Below are 11671 nucleotides of genomic sequence, written 5' to 3' on the forward strand. Positions count from 1 at the left end.
GTATATATGAAAGAGGGCTCAAGCAGGTCCTGGAGGCACAAGAAAGTTACATGAGGAAGTAGCCCAAATTCCCATGGTCACCATTCCTGCCACATTACTTTCTCTTTCCCAGCCCTCATCTAAGATCTCTTGGGGAGTTCCTTACAATCAGTTGACTAAGGAAGAGAAAACTCAGGCCTGGTTTACAGATGGTTCTGCATGATATGCAAGTACCACCCAACAGTGGACAACTGCAGAATTGCAATCCCTTTCTGGGATTTACCTAAAAGACAGTGGCAAGGGGAAATCCTTCCAGTGGACAGAATTTTAAGCAGTATACCTGGTTTTTCATTTTGCCTGGAAGGAGAAATGGCCAGAAGTTCATTTGTACACTTACTCAAACTTATGTAAGTCACTGGTCTTACCATGCTCTCTATCATCCTGAAACGGCAGGATTGATAGAAAGGTAGAATGGTCTTTTGAATACTCAATTATGGCACCAACTAGGTGGCAATACCTTGCAAGGCTTAAGCAATGTTCTCCAGTAGGCTGTGTAAGTTCTAAATTAGTATCCTTTTTTATGGTGCTGTTTCTTTCATAGTCAGAATTCATAGGTCAGGAATCAAGGGTGGAAATGGGAGTGATACCACACATTATTACCCCTAGTGATTCACTAGGAAAAATGTGCCCCTTTTCCCTGCAACCTTAAGCTCTGCTGGTTTACAGTTCTTAGTTCCAAAGTAGAAATGCTTCCAACAGGAAACACAATAATGATTCCATTGAACTGGATGTTAAGACTGCCACCTGGCCACTTTGGACTCCTCATACTTCTGAATCAACAGGCAAGGAAGGGAATTACTATACGGCCTGGGGCAACTGATTCTGACTATCAAGGGGAAATAGGACTGTAACTACACAATGAAGGTAAAAGAAGAGTTTGCCTGGAATACAAAAACTCTCCAAGACATCTCTTAGTACTACTATACCCTGTGATTAAAGTCAGTGGAAAACTGTAACAACCCAAACCAGGCAGGACAAACAATGGCCCAGAATCTTCAGGAATGAGGTTTGAGTTAACCTACCAGGCAAAGAACAACAGCCAGCTGAGGTGCTTGCTGAGGGTAAAGAGAACATAGAATAGATCATAGAAGAAGGTGTGATAAAAATCAACTATGACCACATGACTTACAGAAACAAGGACTGTAATGGACATGAATATTTCTTCCTTGTTTTGTTGAGTATGTTTGTATATGCACATAAAATGAATATCTTTTTCTTCCGTATCTTATCCCCTTATCATATGACATAAGTTGTATTAGTTTCATATCATAATTTCTAAGTTATTAGAATGGCAAGTTTAAGAGTGACTATTACCCAAGGACTTGCACCCTATTCAGAAGGGATTTAGTGCATTTCTGGTTGTATGCAGGACAATATGACTATATATGTGTGTGTATATATATATATATAGCCATTACTGTTTTATTTAGAAATTAAGTATGGTTTAAGGTGATGTGTATTACTGCCAAGTTGACCAGGAGTGGACTGTGATGGTTAGGCTCATGTGTCAACTTGGCCAGGTAATGGTGCCCAGTTGTTTGGTCAAGCAAACTCTGGACTGATTGTTACTGTAAGGATATTTCATGGACTTAAATCATCAGTGAGCTGGTTGCATCTATGACTGATTACATCTACAATCAATGGAAATTGCCTTCAGCAATGAGAGATGTCTCAACCAATCAGATGAAGGCCTTAAAAGGAGAAGTGATTTCATCAGTCAGAGAGGGAATTGCCATCTCTACTTCAGACAGTCAGCTTGTATTTGTCAAAGGAGTGCTAATGCAAAGTACCAGAACTCTGTTGACTTTTATAAAGGATATTTTTTTAAAATAAAAGCTTACAGTTACAAGGTCCTAAAGAGTCCAACTCAAGATATCATAAGAGGTACTTGCTCATCCAAAGTCATTTGCCACATGTTAAAGTAAGATGACGGGCAATGTCTGCAAGGATTCAGCCTTACTTCTTCCTCTTAAGGCTCCAAAGGCCAAGATTCTTCTGATCTCAGCTGTAGGCAGGTATAAATCTCGTCTCTCTCCCTAGGCTCTTTTCTTTCCAGGTTTAGCTGTTCTGGTCTCTCCACAACATCAGCTGTAGACTATCAGGCTCATCTCTCTTCCTGGGGACTCTGCCATGTCTAATGGAGTCTTCTCTCTTTTTTCATGTGTCTGCTTCTCTGTGTATCTACTTCTGTGTGAGAGTCTGTTTTACCAGCCCACCAAGGGGGCAGGGACTCAACCCTGCATGCCCTAATGATGTGGTTGAATTAAAGTCCTAATCTTGATTTAATAAAGTAAAAATGCAACCTCTGAATTTAACACAATCAAAGGGGTATCACACCCAGAGGAACAGACCAGTTTCCAAACATAATCAATATCTCTTTTTGGAATTCATAAATAATATTAAACTGTCACAGAGCTTCTTCTGGGGAACTCATCAAGGATCTTCATCAGAGTTCCTAACTTGCCACCTGCCCTACAGAATTTGGACTCTTGAAATCCCCATGGTTGTATCAGACAATTCTATAAAATCTCATATTTGCAGATACCTCTTGTCAGTTCTGTTTCCCTAGACAACCCTGACTAATACAGTTGGTGTATGAGAGTCCTATATGTTATGCATGATTGCTTTATAAACTCATATTTCAAAAGAATGTAAATATAAATAAACCTATAGAGACAGAATTAGATTAGTAGTTATGTAGGCTTGGGGAAGGATAGCAAGATTGAGAGATGACTCCTAAGGCATCTTTTTGGAGTAATGAAAATGCTTTGAAATTGATTGTGGTGATGAATTCACAAATATGTGATTATACTGGGGCCTGTTGTTTGTACACTTGGATAGCTTATATGGTATATGAATATATCTCAATAAAACTGCTTTAAAAAAGACACTGTGTTTGGGAAGTAGGCAAAGTACAGGGAAGAATGAGCTAGAAAAAAGAAGAAGGAATCAGACCACGTATCTCTTGGCTTCAGCCACTGTACATCTTTCAAATTTATTCTATGAACTATAGAAAGTAGTAGGACCTTTATCTCCAATTAGAAGTTGAAGAAACTGAGGCTTAGTGATACTGATTTGTTTAGCATCACACAGTTAGTAAGCAAAGGAGCTGGGATTTCAATCCTGTTCAGTCTGACTCCAGTGATATTTTTCTTCCCTCATTAGATAAATGTTTATTGAGTACCTTGTTTGTGCAATACTCTACACTTGGCATACCCGATTCTTCTTTCCAACTGCCTGAGAAATGTCAGTCCTTTGAACAATTAAAACCATTTTCCCTCTTCTAATCATTCATTTTTTTTTAATTAAAGTGTAAGTTTACTGAAAAATCAGTGTAAAATAGAGAGATCCCATATACTGCTTTATTATTAACTCCTGGAATTCATGTTTTATATTTGTTTACAGAACATTTTTATAATACTACTAATAATTATATTCCATGGTTTACATTGGGGTTCACTGTTTGTGCTTTATGGTCCTATGTTTTTATCAATTTTTATTCTAGCAATATATATATACATCTAAAATTCCTCATTTAACCACATTAATATGTATAATTCTGTGCTGTTAATAATATTCACAATGCTCTGCTAACAACAGCACCATCCATTATCAAACCTTTTCAGGGCATGGATGTGGCTCCAATGATTGGGCTCCTGTATACCATATGGGAGGTATAGTATTTAATTCCTGGGGCCTCCTGGTGAAGGCAAGTTGGCCCATGCAGCAAACTGACCTGAGCAAAGAGCTGGCCCCAGAGGAATGCTGGGCCATGTAAGAGTCCTGGCCCCCACGGAGAGGTGGCACAGCAAGACAATGTAACAAAAAGAGACACAGAGGAGAGATAATAAGCAATGCAGCAGACCAGGAAGCTGAGGTGGCACAAGAGATTGAGCACCTCTCTCCCACTCCAGAAGGTCCCAGGATCAGTTCCTGGTGCCACCTAAAGAGAAGACAAGCAGACACAGAAGAGCACATAGCAACTGGACACAGGAGGCAAACAACAGGGGGAGGGGGGAGAAGGGATAAATAATGATTTTTTAAAAAAAACTTTTCCATCAATCAAAATAGAAATTCTTTATAATTGAAGCATTAACTCCCCGTTTGCTACCCTTCCTGCCAATGAACCTTGGTATGCAGTTTCTGACCCCTGGGAGTTTGCTTACTTTAATTATTTCATATCAGTGAGATCATACAATATGTGTCTTTTGGTTTCTGGGCTTATTTCATTCAACATGATGTCTTTTTTTCTTTTTTTTAAAGATGTATTTATTTCTTTGTTTCTCTTCCCCTCTCTCCCACCTCAGTTGTCTGCTTTTTTGTGTCCATTCACTGTGTTCTTCTGTGACCGCTTCTATTCTTATCAGCAGCACCAGGAATCTGTTTCTTTTTTTTTTGTTGCATCATCTTGTGTCAGCTCTCCCTGTGTACGGTGCCATTCTTGGGCAGGCTGTACTTTCTTTCACACAGGGCAGCTCTCCTTACGGGGCACACTCCTTGCACATGGGGCTCCCCTATGTGGGGGACACCCCTGCATGGCAGGGCACTCCTTGCACGCATCAGCACTGCACATGGGCCAGCTCCACATGGGTCATGGAGGCTCGGGGTTTAAACTGTGGACCTCCCATGTGGTAGGCAGATGCCCTATCCATTGGGCCAAGTCCACTTCCCTCAACATGATGTCTTTATTATTTGTCCATGTTGTTACATGTATCAGAACTTCATTTCTTTTTATGGCTGAATAATATTCCATTGTGTGTATATGACACATTTTGTTTATCCATTCATCTGTTGATGGACACTTTGCTTCCATTTTTTGGCAGTTGTGAATAATTCTATGAACTTAAGTATGCAAATATATGTTCGAGTCTCTGCTTTCCTTTCTGTTAAGTATATAACTAAAAGTGGATTGCTGGATCATATGGTAATTCTATCCTTAACTTTTGGAGGAAACAGTAAATTGCCTTGCACATCATCTGCACCATTTTACCTTCCCACCAACAATGAAAGCGTATTCCTATTTCTCCATATCCTCTTCAACATGTGTACGTTTCCATTTTTTAATAGTAGCCATTCTGGTGGGTGTGAAATGGGATCTCATTGTGATTTTGATTTGCATTTCCATAATTGCTAATGATGTTTAGCATCTTCTAAGTGCTTTTTGGCTATTTGTATGTCTTCTTTGGAGAAATGACTATTCAAGTCTTTGCCTAATTTTTAATTGCATTGTTTGACTTTCGTGGTTAAGTTGTAAAATTTCTTAATATATTCTGGATATTAAAACAGCTCTCAGATTTGTGATTTACAAATATCGATTCCTAATTGTAGGTTGTCTTTTTACTTTCATGATAAAGTCCTTTAATGCACAAAAGCTTTAATTTTCATGAGGTCCCATTTATTTACTTTTTGTTGTTGTTGCTTGCACTTTTAGTATAAAGTATAAGAAACCATTGCCTAATACAAGGTCCTAAAGATGCTTCCTTATGTTTTCTTCTAGGAGTTTTCTAGCTCTGGTTCTATATTTAAGTTTTTGATCCCTTTTGAATTCATTTTTTATATGGTGTGTAGTAAGAATACAGCTTCATTCTTTTGCACAGGGAAATCAAATTTTCCCAGGACCATATGTTGAAGAGACTATTCCTTCCCAATTGAATAGACTTGGCACTCTTGTAAAAAATCAGTGGGTCTTGGGGGACTTCCAAAAAGATGGAGGATGAGAGAGTTACAGGGCTCACCTCTCTCCCAGACAAATAGCTAGAGTATAGGCAGAAGCTGTCTAGAAAAACTGTTCTAGTACTCTGGAGACAGGGGAATGCTGAGCAGCACCCAGAAAAGAGCAGAAAAGAGACTCTGCAGTAAGAATCTGTGAGTAGCTTGGGCTGCTGCTGCTGCTGGTGCCCAACCCCCACTCTTGGCAGCTTCCATTCATCCAGTCCTTGAGTTTTCCTTATCCACTTGAGCATATTGTGGGTCACTTTTTAAATTCTTTTTTCTGGTAAATCCAAAGTCTTTTTTGTTGGTGGTTTTTGGGTTTTTATCTTGTTTCTTTAGGTGGGTCATTATATCTTGTTTCTTTGTTTGACTTTGACTTTTGTTGCACATTGTACATTTCAATAATTTAAAGGGTTGATTTTGGTATTTAATCCTTGATCTATCTGTTCTATAAGTTTTTATCCAGATAGTGATATAACAGAGTTTTTTTTTTAAATGCCAGGAACTAATCAAAACAAACAAACCAAAGTAAAAAGCACCTTTCACATCTTTGCAAACTGGCCCTGGTCTCCTTCAGAGCTTAGCCATCCTATCAAGAGGAACAGCCTAAGGAACAGCCCAAATGTGAAGTGCAGGGCTCTCTCTATCATTCTTGAGTCTGCACAGAGCCACAGAGACTGCTTCTTTTCCTGAGCTTATTCTTTCTAGCAGCCTTAGGAATTCCCCTGTGAACAGTTGATAGGAGTTTGAGTGAACACCCCCTCTTCTAGCTTTGAGATAGACTTTCATCCCTTCCTGAATGCTCTCTTGTGTAACTTATCACAGGAAGTCCTTTGCTCCAAGCCAATTCAACTTAATTAGTTTTCACATGGTCCCAGCTAGCTACAAGTCTCTTCTCTAGCTTCAGGACACTGGGAGAGTGAGCCTGAGACAAGTTTTCTAGCCCAGACCCTCAGACTTCCACCTGATATGTTGGTTCTGACATACACGCACCCCAGTATGCACACAGGGGCCACTCTGTTCCCTCTGGAATGACCAACATGGGAGTGTAACAACGGGGCCAAAAATGGGAGTATAAGCTGACTCTACCTTACTTTGTGGGGCATTTGAAGCTCATTCAGTTACTTTCGAAAACAGGTTCTTCTTCAGTTCTTAATCAGTTAATACAGCCCTTTAACTGTTTTCCATAGTTTTGAGGAAGGTTACTATCTTTAAGATTCTTCTACTGCCTTTGTGGGGGGTGGAGGATTTGGAAGAATGGCCACCCCCAGAGCTGTTTAAAAGGTGTGATCAGCAATCAGATCACAGGTACATCCTCCCCTGGGATTTGGAGGATGAGGTCTTAATTCCTGCCCTGACAGCAGCAAGCTGTGCCTGGAACCTGAGCTCCAGACACCACTGCTGCCCACCTCAAGGCTGGGGTGTGGAATATTGTAGCCGTTGCAGAGAAGATGATACTGGTATTGGCCACAATTTACCCTCCTCTTTCTCCTGCTCCTCCCTGGAGATGTTGCACAGTATTCCACTAGACTCTGGAGCTTTGAAATAGTTAATTCAGACAGTTTCTGCTGGCTTAATTGTTATTTTGATGCATGGACTAATTCCTGAGCTTCTTACTCTGCCATCTTCCCATAATCCTCATCCACAGCATAGCTCCTGATCCCACTTCCTGAACGGGTGCCTGTTACACAGTATATTAGCCATCATCTTCCTCATCACTGTCATCACCACCACCATCATCATTTTCCAAACTAGGAAATTGACACCTTCAGTCTCTAGGTAGCTGCCCAAGGTCACAGCCAGTAAGTGGAGGGACTAAGATTTGTACCTAGACTTTCTGGTTCCAGAGTCAAGGTGCTTGAAATTAGCACCTAGATAGCAGATAGTAGGCATTCAATATTTCCTAAGGAATGAAAAACAGTATACAACCCTGTACTTGGCACTGAAGGGAATTGAAAAAGGAAAAAAATAGAGACCCTAACCTTAAGGTACCTAAAATTTAGGATAAAGTAGGGATTGCTGACCAATCACACTCACATTGACCATGCTAAGAGGCAGAATTTTTTCATCTTTTAAGCAAATATTTATTGGGCTCTTAGTATGTCCCAGTCACTGTGCCATCCCCAAGAAAATGGAATATTGTTAGAAGTGGTAACACAATGACTTAAAAGTGGAATACATCCCACATCTAGCCCAGATCCTCAGACTTCCACTTGATATGTTGGTAGGAGTTTGAGTGAACACCACCTCTGTTGTGGTGAAGCAAAAAGACTTCATGGAAGGGCCTGAAAGAGAGAATTTTGTCAGATGAAATTGAGAAGGCTGGGAAGCGGGGGCATTCTAGACAATGGCAACAGTGAGAAGGAAGGCACAGAAGTGGAAAAGCTCTAGAAAGGTTCATGGAATAGTTAATAGTCCAGTATGAATGGAAAAGAAAATACATATGGGTGTAAAAAGAAAAAAACCTTGAAAAGTTAGTTTGAGACTATATTTTAGAGAGAGTGGAGTAGTAGGCATGCCTGTTCTCCATAGTATATTATCTAATATACTTCAATTTAATTTCAAAGAGGTAAGAATAAGAAGACACAGTTCTACATTGCTGAGAGATTTGCCTTTGAAGCAAAGAAAAGTATTAAATGATCAATACCCATTCTTAAAATGTCTTCTGTTGTTTAATAATAGCTCCATGAGAGAAGGGAGAATACTGTCTTGTTCACTGCTGTGACTAAGACAGAACCTAGAATAGTGCCTGCCACATGGAGGTACTCAATAAGAATCTGGTGAATGAATGAATTAATTAATTAATAATTCAGTGTTTCAATTGGTTTTTGTCACAAAATTCATACTTTGTTGTTAGGAATTACATGTTAAATGCTTCACCCCAGGGACTCTCAAAAAGGCAGTACCATCCACAGGGGATGTTTTGAAAATTTTGGGAGGTGTTTTTGTTTATTATATATGAATAATAGATACTAATTATATTTAATATGTGGGGACCCACATTAATATTGACCCACATCCCACAGGACTTCAAATGTCACACCAAATATTCATACAGTTAAAGCTTCTGTTTATAATTTTCTGAGCCTTGAACCTAATCCTATTTCACAAGTAAGTTTTGCCGAATTTTATTACAACCTAAGGGAGCTAGGAAGTGGATTATTCTCTAATCAAACCTCTGATGAGAACCCATCTCTGGCTAACACTTTTATTGCAGCCTTAAGAGACTATAAGCTGGGGATCCAACTTAGTCATATCCAGTCTCCCAACCCACAGAACCAAGTGATAATAAATGTATTTCTTGAAGCCACTGTGTGGTGATTTATTATGCAGCAATAGAAAATGAATGCAGGTAACTTAAATAATTTACCCTGGGTTGAATAATTAGTAAGAGATGGATGTGAAAATCAAACAGATCTGTATCCTATGCCAACATTTTTCAATTATCAGAAACTTTAAGATTGGGAGGAGGTTAAGATAGCTCATGTTGAATAGCTTCAATCTTCTAATTAACTTGAAAGAGCAGGTTATATATCAAGAGTGGAGTGGTAGTTTACATGTGATACCCAGGAAAGTAACATATTTGGAGGTCATTGTATTTTATTATTTTTAAAGATTTATGTTTTTTGTTTATTTCTCTCCCCTTCCCCCCTTGTCTGCTCTCTGTGTCCATTTGTTGTGTGTTCTTCTGTGTCCACCTGTACTCTCGTCATGTGTCATGGGGAAACCATGTTGCTTTTTTTGTTGCATCATCTTGCTGCATCAGCTCTCCTGTGTGTGACACCCCTCCTGGTCGGGCTGTGCTTTTTTGCACGTGAGGCGGCTCTCCTTGTGGGGTGCACTCCTTGCACGTGGTGTTCCCCCATGCAGGGGAAACCTTGTGCGTGGCACTACAGTACATGGGCCAGCTCACCACATGAATCAGGAGGCCCTGGGTACCAAACCCTGGACCTCCTATATGGTAGGTGGATGATCTATCAGTTGAGCCACAACAACTTCCCTTGTATTTTAAATGATATGTAAAGCCAACAGCAGGAATATAATCACTCTGGGAGTAGTAAAATTGTGAAGAAGATGGAGGGTGAATATTTAAGAGGTAAACATGAGTGAAATGAGAGAAGGAGGAGCAATATTCACATATTTAAGAGGAAAACCAGAAAACTAGTATCTTAGAAGCCAAAGAAAATCAGATTCTCTAAAAACAGATAGACGTCAGTGGAAAATAAGATGGGGATTGAAAAAATCTTGTCAAATGCAACTATTAGGAAGCACTTGGCAAAACAATTTGGCTAAAGTACGTGGTTTGGCAAGCTGGTACTGGATATCGTCACAAATCTTTGATTACCAGATTGAACAGGACAGAGTATAGAATGTGCCATGTACATCACTATGGAACTCTATAAAGATTAACAGAGATCAGTTCATTTCAATTTAACTCAACAAACATTTATTGAGCATCTGTAAGTAAAACAAACTATATGAGTTCAGTTGTGCAGAATCACTTAACTATATCTCATTCCACTTACATTTCTCTAGCCTAATGACACAATCCAAGGGTACTTTATCAATTCATTTCCTGAATTCAAGAGAAAAGATATGTGTGCATATTTCTCCTGATTTATAGCTTTATAGCTTTATCTCCCACGTGGATTTCAAGTGTCTGCAGAAGTTTTCACCTCTGAAATCCTATTTATCATGTTGAATACAACATAATATAAGGAACTTAGCAGGACCATTTCACTTGCAGAATTATGTTTGTTATGTGAATTTCATAGTAGTCCATGTTTTTCTCCTTGTTTCAAATATGTGCCCAGGCTTCTAAAAATCGAAGGGTTTTTCGAGGAAAACAGTCGCCATTGCAGCCGCATCTTGGCTCCCCAGTCCTCCTGATTAACCACTGTTCACTCTCGCTGAGGAACAAGTTGGTCAGGAAGCCACACTTCAGCCATGGCTTTTAAAGATACTGGAAAGACCCCCGTGGAACCAGAGGTGGCTATTCACCATATGAGAATCACCCTGACCAGCCTCAACATCTTCTGGAGAAGATGTGTGCTGACTTGCTTAGAGGCGCAAAGGAAAAGAACCTCAAAGTGAAGGGACCAGTTCAGATGCCTACCAAGACTCTAAGAATCATTACAAGGAAAACTCCTTGTGGTGAAAGTCCAAGGACTTGGGATCGTTTCCAGATCAGGATCCACCGCTACTCATTGACCTGCACAGTCCTTCTAAGATTGTTAAGCAGATTACTTCCATCAGTATTGAGCTCAGAGTAGATGCTGAAGTCATCATTGCAGATGCTTAAGTCAGTTATGTTAATAAATATTGTCAGTTACTAAAAACAAAATAAAATAAAATAAAATAAAATAAAAATCGAAGGGAAATTTTAAAAATAATAATATAAGCTTTATAATTAACCAGAGTCATTTTATTTCTGCTTATATCTATATTTCAACCTCTTTAAAATAACTGCAATTTTCCAGGCTTCTCTGATATGAGCCCAGAGCAATGGATAAACCAACAATTTTTTTAAAAAGTTTTGCCTGGAGGCCAATAGTCCACTAACCTGAAAGTAATGGACACTGAGAAGGAATGGAGTAGCAGACAAAATATAATATCCAGAATCATTACGCTCTTCAAGTAGCATTCATTGATTCTTCATAAGTAGACCAGGTCTCCTGTGGTTTTGGAGTGGATCTTGGTGATATGGCTATGAAATCATAGAAAAATCTGAAGTATATGCATAGCTAAAAACTAACCTTTTATACACAAAAATTACTTCTAGTTATAACTATTTTTTTCAGATTAGGGATGCTTCAATTTAAGGGGAATATGAAAATTAATATGAATGCCTGCTTTAAGGACAAGGAGTAAGATATGACTATGGGGAGTAAAAAAGTTGGCAAAGATTTTTTTTTAAATG

Source organism: Dasypus novemcinctus, chromosome 9 (assembly GCF_030445035.2).
Source record: "Dasypus novemcinctus isolate mDasNov1 chromosome 9, mDasNov1.1.hap2, whole genome shotgun sequence".
NCBI lineage: Eukaryota > Metazoa > Chordata > Mammalia > Cingulata > Dasypodidae > Dasypus > Dasypus novemcinctus.